Source organism: Stegostoma tigrinum, unplaced genomic scaffold (genome assembly GCF_030684315.1).
Source record: "Stegostoma tigrinum isolate sSteTig4 unplaced genomic scaffold, sSteTig4.hap1 scaffold_66, whole genome shotgun sequence".
In the NCBI taxonomy this organism is placed as follows: Eukaryota; Metazoa; Chordata; class Chondrichthyes; order Orectolobiformes; family Stegostomatidae; genus Stegostoma; species Stegostoma tigrinum.
In genome coordinates this window covers 2348887-2374434 of record NW_026728600.1, presented here as the reverse complement: position 1 = coordinate 2374434, position 25548 = coordinate 2348887, and the positions used below count along the sequence as shown (strand labels likewise).

The window sequence follows — 25548 nt, the reverse complement described above, 5'->3', positions numbered from 1 at the left end:
ATACCAATCTGAAGCCCATCTAACCTATACAATTCCGTGTACGCCCATATGCTTATCCAAATTCTTCCAAAGCTTCGTCTGTTTTCAGTCGCCTAGACCTTATGTATGCTTCCATTTTCCTCTTTGTCAGTCTCACAATTTTACCTGTCATCCATTGTTCCCTAATCTTGCCCTTTCTGTCACTCATTTTCACAGGGACATGTCTGTCCTACAGTCTAATAAACCTCTCTTTAAAAGTCTCCCACATATCAAATGTGGATTTACCCTCAAACAGATGCTCCAAATCCACTTTCCCCAGTTCCTTTCAAATTTTGCTATTGTTGGCCTTCCCCCAGTTTAGCACTCTTCCTTCAGGACTACGCTCTTCTTTGTCCATCAATATTTATTCCCCAACACCAGGCTCAGTATGGCGCCTTCATAAGTTGGAGTATTTACATGCAGCTCTAGAAAGCCCTCCCCCATGATCCTTACAAATTCTGCTCCATCTAAACCACTAACTCGAAGTGAAGATAACAAAGTGTGAAGCTGGACGAACACAGCAGGCCAAGCAGCATCTCAGGAGCACAAAAGCTGACGTTTCAGGTCTAGACCCTTCATCAGAGAGGGGGATGGGGAGAGGGTTCTGAAATAAATAGGGAGAGAAGGGGAGGCGGACCGAAGATGGATAGAGGAGAAGATAGGTGGAGAGGAGAGTATAGGTGGGGATGGCATAGGTCAGTCCGGGGAGGACGGACAGGTCAAGGAGGCGGGATGAGGTTGGTGTGTGGGAAATGGAGGTGCGGCTTGAGGTGGGAAGAGGGGATAAGTGAGAGGAAGAACGGGTTAGGGAGGCGGGGACGAGCTGGGCTGGTTTTGGGATGCTGTGGGGGAGGTGGAGACTTTGAAGTTTGTGAAGCCCACATTGATACCATTGGGCTGCAGGGTTCGCAAGTGGAATTTGTGTTGCTGTTCCTGTAATCTTCGGGTGGCATCATCGTGGCACTGCAGGTGGCCGACGATGGAAATGTCGTCTATGGAATGGGAGGGGGAGTTAAAATGGTTTGCGAATGGGAGGTGCGGTTGTTTATTGTGAACCGTGCGGACGTATTCTGCAAAGTGGTCCCCAACCCTCCACTTGGAAAGTCATCTTGGGGCCTGGGATGGGGGTGAGGGAGGAGGTGTGGGGGCAAGTGTCGCACTTCCTGTGGTTGCAGGGAAAGGTGCCTGGAGAGGTGGGGTTGGAGGGGATTGTGGAGCGAACAAGGGAGTCACGGAGTGAGTGGTCTCTTCAAAAGGCAGACAAAGTTGGGGATGGAAAATGTCTTTGGTGGTGGGATTGGATTGTAGATGGCGGAAGTGTCGGAGGATGAAGTGTTGTATCCGGAGGTTGGTGGGGTGGTATGTGAGGACAGAAGAGATTCTCTTAGGGCGGTTATTGCGGGGTCGCAGTGTGAAGGATGTGTTGTGGGAAATGCGGGAGACGTGGTCAAGGGAATTCTTGACCCCTGCAGGGGGACGTTGCGGTCCTTGAAGAACGCAGCCATGTGGGATGTGTGAGAGTGGAATGCCTCATCCTGGGAGCAGATGTGGTGAAGGCGAATGGAATTTTTGCAGGTTTTGGGTGGGAGGTGGTGTACTCTAGGTAGCTGTGGGAGTTGGTGGGCTTGAAATGGGCATAAGTGTCTAGCTGGGTAACTGAGATGGAGACAGAGAGGTCCAGGAAGGTGAGGGATGTGTTGGAGATGGCCCAGGTGAACTTGAGGTTGGGGTGGAAGGTGCTTGTGAAGTGGATAAACACTTCGGTCCTCCTCCCCCCTCTCCCTATTTAATTCAGAACCCTCTCCCCATCCCCCTCGCTGATGAAAGGTCTAGGCCTGAAACGTCAGCTTTTGTGCTCCTGAGATGCTGCTTGGCCTGCTGTGTTCATCCAGCTTCGCACTTTGTTATCTTGGATTCTCCAGCATCTGCAGTTCCCATTATCTCTGATCATAACTCTAAGTGAATCCCAGTCAATGTTGGGAACATTAAAATCTCCCGTCACCAACACCCTGTTGCTCCTACATCTTTCCATAATCTGTCCACATATTTGTACCTCCTAAAGTGGAACCACCTTCCCTTACAGCATTGAGAGAGCTGATGTGGGAAGAGAAAGCTGTTAAGAGAGCAGCACATGGTTGGGAGAATGAGCAGTGGTAAAAATCTCATTGAGATACACTCAGTGGAAGGAAGCAAAAAAACACTAAACAGAGCTCAAGGACACACAAAAGTAGAGGCAGAGAAATAAGACAAGTGCAGAGAGGGGAATGTGAGAGGACCGTGAGGAGATGTGTAATGATAGTTAAGTCGAGAGGTAACAAAGGAATGGATGAGTGTTTCAGCAGCAAATGAGCAGAGACTCGGAGGAGTTGAGTAATGTTACTGCGGCAGAATTAGGCAGTCTCAATGACGGTGGGGATATGTGGCTGAAAACTCAGTTCGGGATGAAATATTTCAGCATGGTTATGACTTTTTGTTTCAAACTCAGGCAATTGCCACAGAGGGTTTGGAGTCAGTTGTGAGGCAGTGGAGTTTGTGTTGGGGAAACATGATAAAGGCCTTGGTTTTGTCATTAGTTAATGGGAGGAAATTTCTGCTCCACCAGGACTGGATGTCAGCAAAGTTTGGATGGTTTGTGACCTGGAGGGAATTTAGAGATGTTGGTGTTCACATCCACCTGCTACCCTGCCCCTTCTCAATGATGGAGGCTGGGTGTTTAAATGACTCTGACAAAGTTCTGATCAAGTTGCCGGTGTTCAAAATCCCTCGCTTTCATTCTCTATCTTCACACAGAAGCCAGTGTCTTGTGAGAGATTGTCTCTGACTCTCTTGTTTTTTGTTTGATGTCAATTTCATAGGATATTAGAAGGGGAAGACGAACACAACCAAACGTCACGCCCATTTCATCACAAATGGAACATGATCAGATTTTAAACCTGGTAGGAAAACGGTCTATTCACACTGGAGAGAAACTACGCATGTTGTGTGTGTGGACAAGGCTTCAGCCAATCATCAGACCTCACAAACCACAAATGCAGTCACAATGGGGTGAAACTGTGGAAATGTGGAGATTGTGGGGAGGAATTCATTTCCTCTTCTGAGCTGAAACCTCATCGACAGATTCACGCCAGTAACAGGCCATTTACCTGCTCAATGTGTCGGGAGGGATTCACTCAGTCATCTCACCTGCTGCAATGCCAGCTCATTCACACTGATAAGAGACCATTTCAAAGCTCAGACTTTGGAAAATGCTTCAGAACATCCCAGAACCTGATGTCCCATGAACTAGCTTGCATTAATGAGAGATCATTTAAATGCCAAAACTGTGGAAAATGTTATAAAACCTCTGGAAACTTGGCGGCCCATCAACATCTTCACACTGAAGAGAGACCCTTTAAATGTCGAGACTGGAAAATACTATAAAACACCTGGGGACCTGATGATCCACCAAAGTGCTCACGTGGAGGAGAGATATTTTAAATGCCTAAACTGTGGGACGTGCTTTATAAGTCCCAGGGATCTCATGTCGCATCAACTAGCTCACATTAATGAGAGACCTTTTAAATGCTCAGCCTGCAGAAAATGCTACAAAACCCCCGGACCTGATATCCCATCAACATGTTCACCCTGAAAAGGTTCTGTCACTCTGGGACTGGGTACAGGTGATCATTCGACCTCACAGAACACCAGCAGGTTCACACTGGGAAGAGACCATTCAGCTGCTCCGAGTGTGGGAGGGGATTCACTCAGTCGTCTAACCTGCTGAGACACCAGCAAATTCACGCTGTGGAGAAATCTTTCAAATGCCCAGACTGCAGGAAGCGCTGCAGAAGCTCCTGGGAACTGAATTGTCATCTACATGTTCAAGCTGAGGAGAGACCTTATAAATGCTGCGATTATGGGTATCCCTATGCAAGATCTTGGAGGTAGTTTTATCATCAATGTTTTCAAATTGAGGAGAAACCTTTGAAATGTCCGGTCTGTGGGAAGTGCTATCGAAGTTCTGTCGAACTGATGTCCCATCAACATTTTCACATGATGAGGTATCTTTTCGGAGGCTTTCATTGTGGGACTGGGTTCAGGTGATCATCTCAACTCTCAGTAAACCAGCAAGTTCACACTGGGTAGAATGTATTTACCTGCTGCATGTGAGGAAAAAGAAAAGAACACTTGGGTCACTCCTCAGCCCTGCTGAGACAGCACAGAGCCACCCTTGAGAACAGGCCATTCACCTGCTCTGTGTGGGGGAAGGAATTCACTCATTTGACAATCCTGCTGAGACAACATAGAGTTCACAGATCTCAATGGTAATTTGACTTTGCAGTTCAAAACATTCATGACTGAAAGCAATTTTTAAAATATTCTGGATAAAAGTGAAAAAAAAAACCTTTGTTTCAAACAGTGTGGCAGATCACTGTAAAGATGTGATCATGGAGTACTTGGAAGAGGCAGCGTGGCTTCACCAAGGGGGCTTCATGCCTGACAAATCTGATGAAATTCTTTGAGGGGGTACTGAACATCCTGGATGAAGGGGAACCAGTGGAAGTGATCTGTTGGATTTTCAGAAGACATTGACTGGCTGCCGTACAGGAAGCTGCCAAATAAGGGAAGTGCCCGTGGTCTTAGGAACAAAGTACTGGCATGGATTGAGGATTGGCTGACTGGCAGAAGGCAGAGAGTTGGGATAAAGGGGACTTTTTCAGAATGACAGCCGGATGACTAGTGGAGTTGAGCAGGAGCAACTGTTGGCACCACAGCTATTCATGCAATTTATTAATGAGCTGGACAAAGGAATTAAGGACATGGTCGCTAAGTTTGCAGATGACTCAATGATAGGTGGAGGGACAGGTTGTATCGATGCTGTGGGAAGCCTTCAAAATGACTTGGACAGGCTGGGGGAGTGCACAAAGAAGTGGCATGCGGATCCAGTGAAGGAATGTGCAAGGCTATTCATTTGGGTGGGAAGAGTAAAGACATAGACTATTTTCTGAACACGGAAAACCTTCAGAAATCTAAAGTCAAAAGAGACTTAAAAGATTCAGCTCAGGATTCGTTGTAAGGTTGATATGCAGGTTCAAATGGTGGTAATAAGGCAAAGGCAATGTAGACATTCATTTGAAGACAGCTCGAGCGGAAATGTACTGCTGAGGCTATAAAAGGTGCTTGTCAAACCGCAGTGGGAAAATTGAGTAGTTTTAGGTCCTGTATTAAGAAAAGATGCGCTGGTGTTTGAGGGATCCAGAGGACGTTTACAAGATTGATTGCAGGGATGAAGGACTTGTTAAATAAAACTAAAAAAAATCACATATTAGACATAAACAATTGGGTGAAAATGAATCTTTCGAATAGTATGAATAGTGTGGGGGCATTCCTAAGAGGAGCACCAGGAAAGCAAAGAGAGATATGAGATAGTCTTGGTGAGTAAGTTTGAGGATGTCTCAAAGGAATGCCACAAGTACATTAGAGAAATAGAGCAACGAGAGAGAGTTGGGCTCCATACAGATGAAGGAGTTGATCTTTGTGTTGAGTCTCAGGAGTTGGGAAACATATTACGTAAATATTTTGCCTCTGTTTTTACTGTGGAGAAAGAAACGGAGGCTGGAGAACTCAGGGAAATAAATAATGATATTTTGAAAACAGTTCACATTATAAAAGAGGAAGTGCTGGTGGTCTTAAAAGGTATAGATGTGGATAATTCTCTGGGTTCTGAGCAAGTATGTCTAGGGCATTTTGGAAAGTTAGGGAGAAAATTGTGAGCCGCTGCAGAAACATTTGTATCATCTTGAAATAATGGTGAAGTTTCTAATAACTGGAGAATGGCTGGTGTTTGCATCTGTTTGAAAACTGATGTGAGGAGAAGCCTGAGAACCATAAATCTGTGAGCCGATGCGTATAGAGAGGCACTGACTGATTAGGGATAGCCAGCATGGTTTTACGCAAGAGAAATCACGCCCCACACACTTCATTGAGTTTTTGTGAGGAAGTGACTAAGAAGGTTGATAAGAGCACAGCTGTTCACATTGTTTACTTGGAGTAAAGTGAAGCTTTCAACAAAGTTCCTTGTGAGAAATGCATTATTAAAGTTAGATCACATGGGATTCAGGATGAGCTTGCTAATTGGATACAGAGTTTGTTAATGGCAAGAGACAAACTGGTGCTGGATGTTGTTTTTCAGAATGGACACCTGTTCAACAGGGTCTTCTGCTGGGTCCACTTTCGTTTGTCATTTGTGTAAATGATTCACATGGGACGATAGAAGGCATGGTTAGTAAGTTTGTGAGTGATTCCCAAATTTCTGGTATGGTGGCCAATGAAGATATTTAAGATTACAAAGAGAGCTTGTTCAATTGGGTCAATGGGCTCAGGAGTGGCAGATGGAGTCTAAATTTGAATAAATACACGGTACTGTGTTTTGGTAAAACAAACAAGGACAGGACTGATACAATTGAAAGCTTTGTGAATCATCGAGGAGAGTCGTATCTGAAATTCAGGCGGCCCTGGGGTGGCGAGGGATAAAAAAAGGTGCAGGCTCCACTTGAATGTGGTGATCTGAGGGCAATGGGGAAGGGGAGGGAAAGGCTGGTTTCCCCTGTTTCTCCATCCAGCTGGTTACTTCCCTGTATTTCATCTTGGAAAATCTGGAAGAAATTCTGCTGTGACTTGTTGTCATTTTAATGGGGAGGTGGGTGGGATGGGTGTGTCAGGATATCGGAAGGGAGTGGGATCCCACCCCCTCGATATGCCATTCCCTCCTACCACCCCCTGTTGGTCTGTGTGAAGTTTGTGAGTAAATGGAGCGAATTGTTTCCATTGACTGGGACTTCATTCCTCTCTCTTGGGGTGAGCGTTGGAGGAATGGGGAGATCAGCGCAGGCTCTGGATTGGAGATAAGGAGGGGGATCAATATTTCAAAGGGGCCGAGACTGCAGGGCCTGACACCCACACTCCCTCACGGCCAATGTTTGGTGTGAAATTAATCCTCTCTCATCAACAAGTGACTATTGTTTTGCTGCTTGTGGGAACCGGCACAGTGGAGAGTGTAGGGGCCAAGATGGTGGTATGGAGGGAAATTGGAGACAGCTGAAAGAGGGACAGGGCTGAGGGACATAGATACAGGTTCTGAGGAAAAGGGGGTGAGGGATTAACTCCAGTGTTCAGTCTGAGCTGAGGTCTAAGTTAAAATGGGGTGTTTAGTAGTTGCTGGTGGACTCAGTGGGGGAATCCTTTTTTCACGTTGCAATCTTGCTGTGTGGGGATAGCCTGCAACCTTTTCCTCTACAGGAGCAGGGGTCCACCATTTCCAAATTCAGATGAGGTGGGTGTGTCGGCGCTTCTGATCTTGGCCGGTGAAGAATATGGAAACCTTTAGTCTCTTCAGTATGGGGAAGCTGGGGAAAGCTGTTGGGATGCTGCTGTGCAGAATGTCCTTCATTCCGCAGTCAGTCCTTCAGTTTGTGGGGGCAGGGTGTGGTTGGCTCCAACAAAGTTTTGAGGGAATCCCTTCGAGGTACATTAAGTGGCTGCCTGTGGAATCTTGCTGTGCATCCCCTTGGTCTGCGGAACAGCCTCAAACGTGTTGTGTGTCTGTCTACAGGGCCCTGAGCGGACACTGCTGACAGCTTTTAGTGGGTGAAATGCATCGTCCCTCCTTTACCCTCAACTCCGATCACTCCCACCTCTTGTCATCGCCTCACCCTCCAAAATGTGATATTGGTGTCGCAAACATCTCGGAGACACGGCGGGGAGATTGCAACTTGTGGAAAATGTAAGCCAGGAGTGTTTCAATCAAAACAGAGGAAATGGAGAGAGAGAGAGATAGAGAGAGAGAAATAGATACCGATTGTCAAGAGCAAGGAAAGCTGAACGGAGAGGTCGATGGCGTCAAAGAGAAGAAGATAGACGGACAGAGGAGTGAGAGAGAGTGAGATGGGGCAGAGACAGGCAGAGAGGAAGAGAGAGAGAGAGCGATTGTTGAGCAGCAGAAAGCAGAGCAGAGATGGAGAGGTGGATGGGGCAGAGAGGAAGAGAGACAGAGGGACAGCCACAGACAGAAAAGTGACAGAGAGAGAGAGGGAGAGTTTGATCAATTCTCAAGAGTAGGACAAAGTTGGACAGAGATAGAGAGGTGGATTGGGACAGAGAGAGGGAGGGAAGACTGACAGTGATAGAGACAGGGACAGAGAGAGAGAGAGAAAAGTAAGTGTATCAGTTCATCATTAATATGTCATGTAGAAACAGCCCCAATCCTGGAAGTAGTGGTCATGGGGTCTATGCCTGCTGAATGAAAGTGGGACGATCTTTGGTCTTTTTATTGTTTTTTTTTTCCCGCAGGGAGTCAGAAACTCATCTGGAGGGACAAAGAGAGAGACGCAGGCTCCGGTGAGTGACTCCCCATCAGTGATTAATTGTCCAGCCTCTCAGAAAGTAAACACTGGATGCAGTCAGAAAGCATTTCTCCCCTGATCCGTTGTCAAATTTGTTCCTATTCTCTGGGTTTAAAATCAGGGAAAGTGCTGATAAATTGGGGAAATTTTGAAAGAGGCCTGTGATGGAATCTCATACGTTTCTCTTCATTTTTGTTTCAAAACTTTGGCTTTGATGGATCAATTTCCTTTTCTTCCACCAGAGGAGATTACTGAGAGACTGAAGCTTATACACATACAGTGGTGGACACAATCTCTGGCAGTGGAGATGTTCGGGGTGGGGGGTCGTGTAGTTGGGGATGTCCGGTGGAGGGGAGCCCCACCATCTGGAGTACATATCTCTCTGTCCTCCCTTTAAACAGAAACACTGAGGTGGTTTGAGCCTCTTCCTGTTCCCTCTTGAAGATGATGGGCTGTTCTGGAGGTGGTAGGGCAATTGGGGGAAAGGGTCAGATTTTGGAAGCTCGGGCAGAGAATGGTGTGATTTTGCTGTGTTTTAGGTGATGGGTGTAGGTTTTTTTTTTCATTTCTTGTCTGTCTTTCCAACCTCGCCCCTGAGGAGATTAGATTCGGGAGCTGAAATTTGGGACGAAGCACTGATTGGGAGAATTAAATGTTCTGCCGTGAGGAAGCTTCGGACAGAGCTGGAACCAAAGAGAAAGAGAGAAATGAGAGCATGATAATAAACCAGCCTGTCGCCTTGTCATTCATTTGCACACTTGTACGCTCACAGGGGAAAATAATTATGGGGTTCAGGCTGTCCCTGAGATTTGTAACACAAGGCGATGAGCTCTGGGCTGGAGGTGTGGGGGAGACAAAGTGGGAAAAGGGGGCTGCTGCTAAGTCTGATGTCACTGCCTTCGACTCTCTTTGCCTCCATATTCTCACCTTCCTGTCCTTCCCACAGTTTTCTATAAATCCTTGTCTCCCCATCATTCTTCACATCCACCCCTGTTCACTCTCCCACATCCCTTCATATTCCTCCCTCCAAATGTCTTGTCTCCTTCCCAGGTTTTTCAAGAACCATTTCATTGTTCAGTCTTGCTGATTTCCAAGTTTACCCATTCACCTCTCCTCAACACTCTCTTTCTCTCTCTCATTGTCCTGTGTGATCTTGATGTTCCTTCCTGAGGGTCATTTTGTCTGCATCCCCACACCACCCCCCATCTCTGTCACTCATTCTGAATGGTATCTCTCTGTCTGCTCTTCTCTCTCTCGATTTTTCACTGTCCCTTCTGTCTCTCCCACTCTCTATATCTGTCCTTTCTAGTCCTGTCCATGGGATTTCTGTCTTTCTCCTATCTCTGTGTCTCTCTCCTCTTTCTCTTTTTCCTTGTTTTCAATGGGATCTCGCTCTCTCTCTCTCGCTCTCTCACTCCATCTCCATCTCTGTCCTTCTCTGTTCTTCATGCGAAATGCCAGGGGATCTTTCTGGTCTTTGCAGTGCCTACATGTTGCACCATCACACTTTGGCTAAAGTGAGTGGTAGTCGGGCTTGGGGTGTGCCTGCGAAATGGGATCTTGCTTTGCAGTAAGGCAGTCAATGAACAGGCCAGAGTATCTCTGGGGTGCAGTCAGGGAACAGTGAGGGTGAGGGGATATTTGGGTTTTGCACATGGAGGGAGATACAGTGGGCTATCTATACACAGTGGAGGCATCACAGAGGAATGAAGAAAGAGAGTGTAGCTACACGGGCAGCAATCAGAAACTGTGAGGCTGAACATTTTCATTGGGATAAAAGTCACAGGGGAAATATTTAAACAGGTGCGCAAATTTGTGGGAGGCAATATTTGAGATGACTTCGTGGGGAGTTTGCAAAATTGCGATGGAGAACAAACTTTTGTGGAACTGCAATTGGGAAATGCCATAATTGAGGGGACAATATTTGTTCGGTAGGCCCACAAAATATTGGTATTGGGGGGTGCAATATTGCATTCACCAGCACAAGGATTTGGGATGGGGGTACAATACTGTAAGGGTGGGACAAAAGTTTGACATTCCTCTGGGAGGTAAAGAGAGGGACAAAACTGGGCGGCAGCGAAACTTGGCGGTTATATTGTAGGCAGAAAATTGAGGAAGAAGAATGTGAAATGAGAGAGGTATATGAGTCTCAAATTAAATAACAAAATTCTAGGGTCAAATTTGTAGGGACAGTCATATTTGTGGAGGGGGCGGTTGGAATTCGGCAATTTTGAATGGAAACAAAATTTTTGGAGTGGTGTAGGAAAGAAAGAGGCAGTGCAACAAGACACCAGAAGATGAAATAGAGAAAAATGGAGGGAAAGGAGAGAGAAATATGGAGGGAAAAGACAGAGAGAGAGAGAGAGAGAGAATGATAGTGGAGGGAACCAAGAGAGAGGGGTGGGGGGCAAAGAGTGGTTGCTCGTGAGAGAGAGAGAGAGAGAGAGAGAGAATGAAACAAAATGATCCAGAGTTGACTGAGAGACAGAGATTCAGGTGAGAGAAAGAGACAAAGACTGAGAAAGACCAAAAGGGAGACAAGAGGAGAGACTTTGAAAGAAAGAGACAGAAACACAAAGAGGGAGAGAGAGAATGAAACAGAGAGAGACAAGAGTAGAATGTGAGAGGCAGAGAGAGAGAAAGAGACTGACAGAGATAAAGCAAAGGGAGACAAAAGGAGAGACTTAGAGAGAAAGACAGGGACGCAAAACGAGAAAGCAGAGAAAAAGAGAGGCAAGAAGAGGAGAAGTCAGTGAGATACAGCCAGGAATTCAGGAAAGATACAGAGTCTGAGGAGCCAATACTCACCAGGGTTGCTTCAGGAAGAGGGTGGTACAGGGCCAAAGCTGGCACTGAGATTCCAGCTGTACTCACACTGACACAGACAGTAAGAATAACTCTGACATTCACCTCCTGGTTTCATCCACATGAACAAGATTAGGATGGCTGTCATAACCAATTTTAAAAACCCCAAGTTATGTCATTCAAACCCCTCTCTCCTCCCAAATCCCAGCTACCCAATCAGTTCCGAGCTGTCTGTACCTGGTACACACATCGTCCAGATATGGAGCAAACCAAGAAGCTTCTTTGTGAGATTAGAGGTGGGGGGGGGGGGGGGGAAATAAAGCAGCAACTCAGAAGTTCAGTCCAATGTCTCATGATTGTCCCTCCCTTGCACCCCTCCCCCCGACCCGCACTCTCACAAACTCTCTCTCACTCACGCACGCGCGCACACACACACACACAGACACACACAGACACACACAGACACACACAGACACACACACACACACACACACACACACACATTGGCCTCAGACCTAAAACCCACACAGAGACAAGGCTGCAGTTTCAAAATGGGTATGAAACACTTTTATCCAGACAAGGGAACGGAACCTTCTGCAGCCAGGAACACAAATTGATCCCACAGGTGAACACAGTATTTTCACACAGACTAACGCAAGGTATGAGTCGAGCTGTAGGTAACCATCAAAGACGGGGGATTACTTTCAATTAGTTTCTGAGAATGAATATCAATCTATTTCACAGGTGAACATCAGGGGATTACATGGATCTGTTGCACAAGTGGAAGTTTGTTCATTGTACAAATAATCCTAAGTTTATCAAACACTGTCACCTCTTTCCTGACAATAGAATGAGGGATTTCATAGGACTGTCCCACTTTCCCATTGATAGTTCATCAGTAAAAGCTGGGAATTATCTGATTGACGCAAGCAGCATGGATTTGTGAGGGATAGATCAGGCCTCACAAACCTTATTGAATTCTTTGAAGAAGTGGCCAAACACATGGATGAAGGTAGAGCAGTGGATGTGGTATACATGCATTTATGTAAGGCGTTCGTTAAGTTTCCCCATGGTAGGCTCATGCAGAAAGTAAGGAGGCATGGGTAGGGAAAATATGGCAGATTGGATTTAGACTTGGCTGACCCTGAGAAGACAAAGGGTGGTAGTGGATGGAAAATAGTGAACATGTTGTTCAGTTACGACTGATGTACCAAAAGGATCTGTCTTGAGTCCTCTTCCTATTTGTAGTTTTTGTAAATGATTTTGATGTAGGAATGGAATGGTGGATTGGCAAGTTCATGGATGATACAAAGGTGGGTTGAGTTATGAATAGTGCAAAGGGCTGTTCTAGGTTACAAAGGGACATTGATAGGATGCAGAGTGGGGCAGACAAGTGACGAATGGAGTTTAACCCTGAAAAGTGTGAGGAGATTCATTTTGGAAGGACAAACTTGAAAGTAGAATACAGTGTTAATGGAAAAATCCTTGGCAGTTGGGAGGAGCATGGGGATCTTGGGGTTCATGTCCAAAGTTTCCTGAAAGCTGGTGGATTGAGTTGGTAAGAAGGCGTATGGTATGGTAGCTTTCATTAATAGATGGATTGAGTTCAAGAGCCGTGAAGTTATGCTCCAGCTATACAAAAGCCTGGTTCGGCCACAAGTGGAATATTGTGTCCAGTTGTGTTTGCCTCATTACAGGAAAGATGTGGAGGCATTGGCAAAGGTGCAGAGGAGATTTACCAGGATGTTGCCTGGAATGGAACGAAGGCAGTACGAGGGAGGAACATTTGAGAGAGCTAGGGCTTTTCTCTTTAGAATGATGAAGGGTGGGAGGTTGACAAAATGATCAGAAGTATAGATAGAGTGGACAGCCAGAGACTTTTTCCACGGTTGGAGGGAGCTATTATGATGGGAAATAGTTTTAAATTGATTGGAGGTAGATACACACATCGTCCAGATATGGAGCAAACCAAGTCACAGGTAGGTTCTTTACTCAGAGTGGTCGGGGTCTGGAATGCATTGCTAGAGACGGTAGTGGAGTCGGCCTCTTTGGGGCCTTTAAGCTGCTATTAAATAGGCATATGTATGATAGCATAAGGTAGGGGTGGAGGCTAGATAGACCTTAGGTTTAGGGTAAAAGTTCGGCACAGCATCGTGGGGTGAAGGACCTATACATTGCTCTACACTTCTATGTTCTAGCTCTGTTAATGATAGTTGAATTCGGAGCAGTGTCAGTTACTGCACACAGTCTGTATGAGTGTCCTGTGTTTCTGTGTGTATGTATGTATGTAATGTTAGTGTCTGCACATATGCATGTATATTTCTGTGTGTATGTCTGTCAGTGTCTGTATGCTTACATGTCAGTGTGTGTCTGTGTTTATGTTTGTCTCTGTATGTGTGCCTCGATGTCTCTCTGTTTATGTGTGTGTGTGTGTGTGTGTGTGTGTGTGTGTGTGTGTGTGAGTCTGTGTGCATCTCTGTAACTGAGTGTGTGTTTCTATCTCAGTGAACTATCTGTGTATTAGGAGCTGTGTTTTTCCGTTTGTGTGTGAGATAGTGCACATCTAGTGTGTGCCCTATTATGTTTGTGCCTTGGGGTTTCTGTTGTTTTGGAGGCAATTCCATAGAAATTGAGTTATACCTTACCCCCTTTCTGTCTGACCCTCTTGCGTTTGAAGTGATACAATGATCAGCTTGATGTATATCTCCATATGTGTCCATGTGCATATTTGTATCTGCGTGTCTATATCTGGCTGCAATGAGACTCAGGGGAGAAGTTTAAATGAATGGAAAACCGATGAGTCAAAGGCTCAGACTATCCCTCTCGTACAATGCCACCGCCTGGTGGCGTTCTAACTTCACTACACAAGTGGTACTTTTTTTTTGAAGAAGGTATGTCAGGTTGTACAGTTGTTTCGTTTTTCAAAGAATGTCTTTGGAGACACAGAGCAGTTTTGCCCAATCGATCCTGCCCTTGAGATATGAACAGGAGGCAAAAACAGGAAGAGGGACAGTGTGAATGTGGGAGGGAGAGGGAGCAAGGGAGAAAGGTGAAATGTACCAAGACCAGTTTGGAGTGGGTAACCCAAGGGGGAAGCAAGGACAGAGTGACTTGTACCCAACTCCTGAACTCAGTTTCATTCCTGTCCTCTACTCTGAGGATGACAACTTGGGGCCAATTCTGCCTGTCCGTCCCCCAGCTTCTACAACACAAAGACAAACAACAATACAACTCATTCTGCTGCTTGACACTTCTTAATGAACATTTCAATTATTTACAAACTGAAGTGATAGATACAGTCAGTGGAATGCCGCCTTTTCTTACTGGCCCCTGAATTAAGAGAAACATTGAAATGTATCCCTGCCACCCACTGTGGGATAATTTTGGACAAACCAGCATTACCCTCAGTTTCTTATCATAACAGCAGGCTGCTTCATTGCTAAAACATCGAACTGAAATGAAAATATCCTACGTGAATTTACAAATGAATTTGATTGATTGGTGAATTTGGGTAAAAGGATATTCTCCTCTGATTCTCTGAATCAGATGTCCGACTGAGCAGAGACTGCCAAGACACCTTCGACTTCTTTAAGAGGGTGGGACATTGAGTCTGGTGTTCTTAGAGACATTCTCTGATCCGAGACATAGAAAGGATTCCTGTCAGAGCTGCTGTGCTTTTGCTGTGATTTTGTGGACGTGAACAGTGAAAGGGGTGAATCCTAGACAGTAGGCCCACCAGGGATGAGGACAGAAGTACTATAATTTCTCAATGACTCAGCTTCTGCCTTTTTTTAACTGGACATCAATTTCTTCTCAAAGATGATCAAAACATTGAGTTTTACAGCATGGAAAGAGGAGCATCATCCCAGTTTCCAGGACTTGGCCTGTAGTCTTGTGTGCTGTGACGTTTCAAGTATTCATTTCAATGATAATTTCACGAAATGTTTTAATCTCAATCAACACAACAAATGGGAGGAAAGTTTGAGATGGGAAAACTGTTTCATGCTCCCTCGGGAAACTTAACCTTACCTACAGAAGGAAACAAACAGGGGCACATTCTACCAAGAGTGACAAAGGCTCCTGGAAAGATCAAACCGCAGAAAGTCGGATTTCAACCACTTGGCTTATTTTGTCCCATTCCAGACTTCAAAACTAGAGTCTGGTTACAGCAAATAAAGGAAGCGCTCAGTCACGGCCCTTGGCCTGAGTTCTTCCCCTGTCATTCTGTAGTCTATATGGCCTCACCTCACTCTTCCATTCAAACACTGATCATATCAGCTGCTTCCTGTCCTTCCGAATGGTCTTCCTCAAATTCCTGGCAAGATAAACAGGAGTGTGGCATTTAAAGCACATTTCAGGCCTGTAGAAGAAATGATATTTTCATAATTTCAGATTATGTTTAAAGTGCTCCTTTGGATCTTGGAAACAGCAGGTGTACAAAAATTGCCTAAGGCATCAGTAAGATGCATACTCATGACTGCTGGTTTACAAGGCCAGTGCTCTAACCACTGAGCTATTCAGCCACTAGCCTGCCAGTAGTTGGAGGGTCTCGCATATAAGAAATTACAATGTAATAGATAATGGGATAGCCTGTATACTTTAAATCAAGAAATAACAAAATTGAAACAGAGCTGTAGGTATTATGTGCAGGAAGATGGGAGAAAGCAAGGCTGAATCAGACAGTGCCCAAGGTGATATAAACAGAGATCTTTCCTCAGAACGGAAAGGTGGGGTCATTGACCTGAATCATTAACTCTGTTTTTCTTCACAGCTGCCACCAGACCTGCTGAGCCTTTCCAGCAACTTCTATTTATGTTCCCAATTTACAGCATCCGCAGTTCTTTTGGTTTTTAAACAGATTTTCACTGGTAGTCTAGTAATAAGGTTTCAGTACCTTCACTACCATGGCCTACTAATGGTTAACACGTATAGTTAAAAAAAAGACTGATCTTTAGAAACAGAATAATGTTGTGAACTAGTCAGAATCACTTCACCACAGTTACAGTTCCACACCAGCAATGTCAGTTGCAATTGTGTGACGTGCAGTCAGTTTGCAACAAGAACGGCGGGGACATCAGGAAAAGTGAATGATGATAGTGGATAGTGAGAGCTGACTTAGGCCAAGTGGAGACAGGTTCAATGTGGGTGCTCAAGACTGGTTTTCCCTGTTTATCCTGGTATACAATCAATGATACAATAACTCCCATTTGTGTGTTGTCCTTTGCACATCTCACCTCGGTTCATTGCCTCAAGCGGACAGGGAGTCACGTCAGTTTAACTTGGCAACTAACTCAGGTCAGTTTTGCAGCCTGATGTTAGGATGCTAAATTTTAGAAGCAGAAAGCTTGAATAAACATGATTTTCTTCTTCCTGCATCCAGTAAGAGGAAAGGATTTGCTGTTGATTGGAAACATCTCTTTCTGAATTCAATGTCACTCTGCCACAGCAGGAAGAGCTGGAAAATCATGATGAATTGAAAAATAAAACAAGACCCCGTGTCAAAGCGAGGAAGCTGCTGTAGGGATTTATGGGGAGTTACTGCAGAGTGGTCTGAGCACCCAACACACCTAATGTGTTTCAGCGTCATTGAACACGTTTTTTTTCCAGAAAGTTGATCGGGTGAATTGGTAAAGCAAAGACAACTAATAAGGGCTTGTCCGATATTTAAACACGTGATCTCTCAGATTTTTTTGGGCTGTACAGCCCCTAAAGTGAGAATCATACCCCAAGACCAAACAGCCCTTTTGGCAAAGTTAGGAGGAGCCCTGGTCAAGTTGGGATTCCCTCAGAGCGGAGTACATTCCACGTTGCTCATGGGATTACGGTTCAATCTCAAGAACATCTTTTTTCTGACTCCCTGCTCTCGACACAGATTATAAAATTCAGGCTTACTGTTAATGTGAAGAGAGGTTGTGGATGTGCTCTTGCTGTTGCATAGAGATCACTGTTCCTGCGTCCAGTAAGAGGAAAGAAATTCCTGTTGATTGGAAACATCTCTTTCTGAATTCAATGTCACTCTGCCACAACAGGAGCTGGAAAATCCTGATGAATTGAAAAATAAAATGTCGTGTCTATAACTTAAGTAATAAAAGATCAGTGTAATATATTTAACATTGTGCTACTACCGGCTGAATGAAGCAGCTACCTAGAGGCAGTCAGCTGTGTGTGTAAACCGCATGGTGAGCAGTTTGTGTTTTTCTTTATACATGAGAGGAAGTGAGAATTTACCCAAACAATGGCACACCACAGCCGTGAAACATTGTTCCCTTGGCAAACTTGAAAAATAATCAGAAACAAGTTTGAGATCCATACACTCCGTCGCCAAAAGCCTCCATCCTAGCATATGTTCCAGGGAAGTTGGCCTGCAAATGAGTGGTGTAAACTTAATGTGATTTGTGTGCGGAGCCCTGCTTGTGTCCTGCTCTGAACTTGTAGGGCACTGGGGAATTTGATTCTGTATGTACATCGTTATTATCGACCCGCCTTAAAATGCAAGCACAGGAAAAGGATCTGAGGGAAAAAAGAAACAACTGACGAGATTCCCGACCCTCTTACCAAACATTGTTCAGTAAATTCAGCCACCAAAACACAATATTTCTCCAATTTCACCAGGAAGTAGCATCATGAATATCCTTAATAGAAATATGGAATCCCAAGAATTGCTTAACTTGAAGTCAGAGATGGAAGTGCCTGAGATTGTAATGTAGAAACGTGAATACCTGGGGATGTAATTACATTTCATTGAATGATTCAGCGCCACGTGACCCACGACAAATCATTATATTCCGGGAGCCAGCATCATTGTTGCATCACAGTAGTTGAAGGCTGTCGCCGCTCATGGTGTATGACGTCATGGTGCAGCTGGAAGCCCCGGGGAACAGTTTATTAAAGAAACCTCCCTGAGGGTCAGACTGCCCTGTGGCGGGAAACATTTGGATGGCCAACCACAATCATTTCATGCGGTTAAAAAATCACCAAACTAAACAAGATCGAGGCATTCTTTTTTCTTCTCAATTAAATTTCAGTATCCATCAAGCGAGATAATGATTTCAGTGGGCCCTTGATTAAAGTCCGAAATGATGAAAAGCGATGTCAAAACCATTTAAATGGAGCACTACCCGCCTTGAGTTTTAATCTCATCTCTTGATCCATTCAATCAATGCCTAAATCTATAATGTTCCCATGAAATCACAGCTTGATTACAGCAAAGACTTCATTCAGCCCATTGTTATCCTGAAATGAATCATAGTCAGCTTGAATTTAAACTGAGTAAATTGGAGAGAGACTGCAGAATCAGTTTGTATGTATCAGCACACACGGCCAGTTCCTGGTGGCATGGGTGTGCTTGCATTGACTGCGGGCCTGTGTCTCCATGATAAACTGGCAGAGGAACATTGGTATTTTAGTTGTTGCAATCTGAAATTTGAACTGGCTCACACCTGGGTTTAAGAGAGCTTACAGTTTTGTTTCACATCAGTCTCTGTGTCACAACCAATCAAGATGCTCAGCTTTTAACCAATAAAGGTTGTCAGTTAAAAAAATCATTGTTTCCTTTGTCACACATCTCCGGATCGTCAATAGGAACATTAGCTACAAGGAAATATTCTCCAATCATTGAACTGTCTGCGAATATTATGTGCATTCAGGCCCAGGCAACTCATACCAAGATTCTTCCGAACTAGAAAGAACCTTTGACACTCTCTCTCCAACTCGTTCCATCCCTTTCTCCCTCTGTGTTTCAGCATTTGTATGTGTGCGTATGTGTGTCACTGTCTGTATGCAAATGTTTGTCTCAGTGTGTGGCTCTGCGTCTGTGTGCTTCTGTCTCAATGTGTGTCTATATGCCTTTGTGTACATACGTGTGTGTACATACGTGTCTGTGTGTTTCTGTCTCTGTATTAGTGTGTCACTGTTGAACTCTCACTGTGTGCAAGCTAGACTGATGTGAAACAAAACTGTAAGCTGAGTGTGTGCATTAGTGTGAGTCTCTGTGGCTGTGTGTTTGTGCCTGTGGTTCTTTCCAGTGGGCTTTCTGTTGTTTTGTGTGTGAATCCATTGAAACGGGGTTAACTCACTTCCCCGCTTTCTCTCTGTCTCTCCCTCTTGAGTTTCAAATGATACAATGGTCATGTTGACATGTGTCTCCATATGTGTTTGTATCTGTGTTTTTTTTTCCCCTGGTTGTAAGCGACTCACTGAAAATCCTGACACAGCAGGTGGTGACATTCCAATTCTAAAAAGATATCTAGAATTAAAAATCTAATGATGACGATGTTGAGGTTGGATGGCTCGCTGAGCTGGTTTGTTGTTCCGCAGACGTTTCGTTACCATGCTTGGTAACATCCTCAGTGCAGCTTCTGATGAAGCATCAGAGTGCTTTCCCGCCTGGTTTTTAAACTCTGGGGTTCGTTGCGATGGATTGCCTCACTTGTGGGTTTCCTCCATAGTGGAATGTATTTGGGATCGAGTTCAATGTGTTTATTAATAGCCTGCTTCGTGGAGTGCCATGCTTCCAGGAATTCTCGTGTTTGCCTCTGGCTTGCCTGTCGCAGGAATTTGGTGCTGTCCCAGTCGAAGTGGTGGTACTCCTTGTCCGTGTGGATTAAGATGAGTGAGCATTGGCCATGTCTTTTTGTAGCCAGTTGTTCAACGATAATGGATATCCAAAGATCTGTGTCAGGAGATGCCTCCAGGAACAGCATCAGAAAGATTTTACATGCCCCGACACACACATCACACTCCCTTACATCAGGAACATGTCAGAACTCACCACAAGACTTCTCGACCACTCGACATCAGGGTGGCACACAAACCCACATCAACCCTACGACAAGTGCTCACCAGAACTAAAGATCCAATCCCGACCATGGACAGGACCAATGTCATCTGCAAGATCCCCTGCAGAGACTGTGAGAAACACTGCATCGGACAAACAGGAAGGAAACTAACAACAAGAGAACATGAACACCAACCCAAACCCTAACCCTATCTTAATCAGTCAGCAGGATGTGAAGTGATGGTACTCAGGAGCGACAGCTTTTCGCTTCTTGAACAAAAAGCAATCGCATGCTGTTAGCATCTATTTGACATCTCTGATCGCCTTTTACATTCAGAAATGTGTTCAGAAACTGCCTTTTGTGCATCTCTAAATAAGCACCGTGGAATTTCGTAAATTTTACTGGGTTGCTTTTTCACGTCTCCAATGCCAGCTTGCAAATCAGCTGGCTGCTACCTGAGATTTCTTCATGTCCACGATTGGAAAATGTTGGAGTAAGGAGAAAGGCAAGGAAGATGACAGCTCGTAGCTGCACCGAGGTTCGAACAACCTCCCAATGTGATTTGTCGTTCTCGAATTCTAATGCTTGCTCAGTTTTTCAGACAGAGGGTTATCTTTGAGCCACTTACACTGCAAAACGTCGTCGAAGGTAAGTCTACATATGTTGCACGGTATCATCTGGTACACAACCTGCTCAGCTTGGTGCATTTTCCCAGTGGTCTGGTGTTTTTCACGCTACATGTTAACGTGAAAGTTGTCCTGTTTTGAGCAAAGGGTGGAATCGTTCACCAGAGTGAAAATCTAAATGCTGGAAATGCCATGCAGTTCATGTTTATTTTATCCAAGCATAACCGAATATACTTTCTCCCAGGCACATTACATTTGTCGCCTGACTGAGTCTCACATGACGTGCTCTGCTTTCAGTTGATTTTTGATTTGATCGAGCGGCTATCAGCATCTCGTGGGAAAATAATGTTTGAGCTGGGCACTGCCCGGCAGCTACGAAAATGGATGAACAAGACAGCGATGGTTCAAGCCTTTCCCTGTGCCTTCGCTTATGTTGTCTTGCAGTAGCAACATCAGAAAGAATCATGTTTGCAGCGCACCTGTCAGTGGCTGTGTGGCCAAGCGGTCTCAGGAGCTGGATTCAGATCCAGTCTCCTCGGAGGCGTGGGTTCAATTCCCACCACTGCCGTTATGCTGGTACCCTGTCATGTTGTTTGTCTGTACTGCTGAAAATGGATGGCGATGAGCTGCGATCAGTAGAAAGCAATAGTAGGAAGCATTTTGTTTCCAATCAATGTACGATGCAAGAGAGCACAGAGCATCTGCTCCTCATTTCCATTGTGCCAGTGGTTATCAATTTTGTTGTGGAAATGGAAAGAGCAGACACTCAACCTTTGGTCTACTCACCAATGTCAACCAGATGTCCCACATTAACACAATCCCATTTGCCAGCATTTGGCCCATATCCCTCTAAACCCTTCCGATTCACTCACACATTCGATATGCCTTGGAAATGTTGTACATTTACCAGGCTGCACCACTTCATCTGGCAGTTCAACACATACTTGCACCACTTCAGGGCAATAAAAGAAATGGCCCTCAGGTCGCTTTTAAATTCCTACCCCTCACTTTAATTACACACCCTCCAGGTTTGGACTCACCCACCATGCGATAAAGACCTTGACTCCTCACCCTGTATATATTCGTGATGATTATATCAGCTTCCGCCAGGTCGTCCCTCAAACTCCGACACTCCAGGGAAAACTGCCTTAAACCTATTCAGTCTCGCCATACAGTCCGAAACCTGCAACCCTGGCAATGCCCACGTGAATATTTTCTGGGCGGGTTGACATGATATCTTTTATTTTTCAATAATGCCAATAACGCTGGGCTGCATCGATCTATTTGAAACAGAGAGGTTTAGTGTTGAACGGCTGCACATTTTAATGCTGTAGGAAGGTCAGTGCGCAGGGCAGGGTAGTGGCTGTGTTTCTGTAGTGTAGTGGTTACCACATTCGCTTTACCCGTGAAAGGTCCCCAGTTCGAAGCTGGGCAGAAACAGTGCTGTTGCCCTTTTGCAGTGATAGGTTTCTGGATGGACATGGTGTGAGCGTTCTTGTCAGCCAACATTTCTTTGAATGAAGTTGGCCATTTCTGCTTTTGTTGTGGAAGGGAGGATAATTCTATTTCAATGTGGTATGAATCCTTGTTAAATTCCTCTCATTCCTGGTCATGAATGTGCTGAAATGGTCCCTTTTACGTGTGCATTTAGCGTGCTCTAATTCATTCTGGAGCAGTGTAGTGTCACCTTTGCTTTTTGTGTGAAAGCGTTCCAGCTCAAAGTCAAGGAAAAGCTTGATTTGCGGGTGTCGCAGTGCACCGCATATTCCTCTCTGTCAAATGCATCTCAAGGTAGTCTCTGAACGTCCTAGTTCTGCTCTGCCATGTCTCAAAGTGCATGAATTGAAACCAGAAGCCTTCAGTCACCTTTCGGAGTAGAGAAATGTGTTTGCATTTCTTAGCAGTGGACGCAATAGCGGCTCATTCAGCCAACAACAGGAGTGAAGGGATTTACAGGCTCAGATGAACCTCATGACTCATGCTCTCGTAGAGTCATTAGCATTTACGTGTGGTCTCAAGTCAACAACATGCTAGTATTGAAACTGAGGAAATGACAAGACAGGCTATCAATTGATATTGTATCCAATCTTTTCTTTATATCAAAGAGGAGCAAGAAAGCCTAAGCAAGGAGAAATAGAAAAGTGTGCCACATGAAGTTAAAGTGAAGCAACTTGTACTTTAATCATGCAGCAGGATGTGAAGCGATGGTGACTCAGGCATGAGGGCTTTTCACTTCTTGAATGAAAAACAATCACATGCTGTTAACATCGCTGACGTCTCTGATCACCTTTTACTAACGGTCAATGTGTTCATAAACGTGCGTCTCTAAATAAGCACCATGGAATTTCGTAAAATTTATTGAGTTGCTTTTCCTCGTTTCCCACACAGGTTTCTGAATCAGCTGGCTGCCAATCTGACATTTGTTCGTGTCCACGATTGGAAAGCTGTGCAGGAAAATTGACGCTTAAGGAGAAAGACAAGGCAGATAGCTGCTCAGACCTGCACCAAGGTTCGAACTACTTCGCAACGTGATATTGTCGTTTTTGAATTCTAATGTTTGCAAAAAGGACAAGCCAGGCTACTAAATAATATTGTTTCCATTTTCTTTTCATTCTTTCACAAAGGATCAAGGAGAGCGAAACAAGGAGGAATAGGAAAGCGAGGCTCGTGAGCTCTGGTGAAACACCTTTTCTCTTATTCAGTCCTCAGCAAGTGATGTGAAGGTGACTCAGGTGAGAGAGCTTTTCACCTCCTGAACACAAAGCAACCCCATCGCGTTAGCACTTTTTTGACATCTCTGATTGACTTTTACATTCTGTCTCTACGTACAGAAGCTGCCTTCTGTATATCTCTGGATAATTGAGTTGGGATGTTGAGATGGCCTAATGAAAAGGAGCACGATTTTCCCTCCTATTATGTCTTCCAACTTCTCTTCCAATGAACATACATGGAATGAAAGAGAAAAAAAAACAGAACAAGCATATTGTATCCGATGACTCTGTTCCGAGGAAGGGTCACCAGACCCGAAAAGTTAACTGCCTTTTTTCCCTTCACAGATGCTGCCAGACCTATTGAGCTTTTCTTGCAAATTTATTCTTGTTCCTGATTTACAGCATCTGCTGTTCCTTCGTTTTTTTTTTAATCTGGACGTTTCACTCCCAGAAATGAGCAATAATGCAGTTGGAGCACTCATGCAGAGTCAGTTAACGTGGGCAAAGGCCCGAGAACACTTGTTTTCACTTTGAACGAGTGTTTCCTTTCGGCATGTTCATTGCAACGGTACCTCTGCACCATTCCCACGTTAGGCAATCCAAACACATTTAACAAAACCAGCTTTTTTTCTGGAAATCTCATTGGGCATTGTAGCAAATGTAAGGTAAAGAAGCTGGGTTTGTCTGGGAGTTGAACACAGCGACCTTTTGCATATCTACACTATATCATAATCTAAGCGAGAATCATACCCCTAGACTAACAAGCCCTGCCTGTGTGCACTTGCGTAGCTCTGAACCAGCTGAGACTTACTCAGAGTGGATTGTCACGAATGTTGCTCTGGAAATTCAAACCAACTCAGAGTTTCAAGAACAATTTCCTCTCATTTTGTCTCCTTGCTCCCAGAATGGTGTTATTTGTCCATTCCAACGAGACTACGTTCTCTTCATTTGTGTATTAAACCATTTTCTTCCACCTAGATCACAAAATATTTTGAAAGGTTCACAGACTGGGTTTCTGTTTCGTATCATTTCCATGTTTCCACGTACTAACTAATTTCCCGCTTAAATTCTCATGGCGCTGCTCAGTCTTCATCATGCCCAGGGATGAAAGAATTCAGTTTTGTGGAGACATTCCAGAGGCTGTGATTGTTATGTTTTGGGCATAGAAGATTAAATGGAGATTTCATGGCACGAGCGTTTGGATGAAGTAGACAGTGAGAAACTTGCTTCCAAAGACCAGGGGCAGTAAAAACTGGGATTTTTGAACTTTGAAGATAAATAGAGGTGCGTTTATAGAGGACTTTCCATGTCATGAAGTCCGTTCACCACGAGAAGAGGTTTTTTGTTCAAAGCTTGCTTCCTTATTTTGCACATGTGATACATTCGCCACAGCAAACCTGAGGGACCTCAGACTGACCACGTTCTCATCAAAAACATACTTCATCAGTAACGAAGAGAGCAAGATAGAAAATGCCAGAGATTGCCCACGCTTTTAACGTGCAGAACCATTCTCATTTACTCTATCCACACAAAACAGGAATCATACCGCTCGATCAATGAACCAGCAAACAGCTCAGAACAATGAACTCTCAGCCAGGTGAGTTTTCTTGTAAGCTAAGGATATCCCCATTTCCTCGGGGAGTGAAAGCAACATTGAGTTTTTTTAAAAACAGATTCTTCCCATTCTAACTCCTTACTCCCTTCTCCCGGGACCAAGCTCTGTCCATTGGCACCTGGAGTAAGACATCTTCCACTGGCAGCTAGTGCTGGAGAAGGGCAGCATGAACGTGCTCTTCAGTTCTCTGTCAAACCTCCTTGTGAGGAATGGAAATTGTGGAAGTCTGTGCAGAAGGCAGATCGTACTTGCACAGGAACTGACATGATGTTGGGAACCTTGTCTAAATTACTGCATCTGAGACAGAGCGAAAAATGCAGAGTTGGTACGAAAGAGAGAATCCCTCCCAATAATAGGAAACTGTTTCTGTATCTTAATGTCACAGGGAGGTCGCTGCTATATGAATCAGCGGGAAAGTTACTGCAGGGAGTCTTGTCATTCAGACACACTGTCCTAGGTCTGTATAAACTTCATGGTGTTGATCCCAGCTCAGGGAATAGATTTTACTTTTCAAATCATTCTCAGAGTGACAGAGAAGCAATTCAGGCCAGCACTTTGACATCTTCTGGGGAGAACAGGGATGTGAGAGAGTGGACAGCTTTTACTTTTGTATAG

At 44.7% G+C, this 25548-nt stretch overlaps 1 long non-coding RNA gene across 1 annotated transcript; it reads left to right on the top strand.

Annotated features, from left to right (window-relative positions):
• The first annotated feature begins 6770 nt into the window (after positions 1-6770).
• LOC132209094 (uncharacterized) lies at positions 6771-23312 on the top strand. Its single transcript, XR_009445196.1, has 4 exons — positions 6771-7780; positions 8347-8394; positions 22996-23116; positions 23232-23312. It is a non-coding gene; the product is annotated as an uncharacterized LOC132209094 (long non-coding RNA).
• Positions 23313-25548: the final 2236 nt, after the last annotated feature.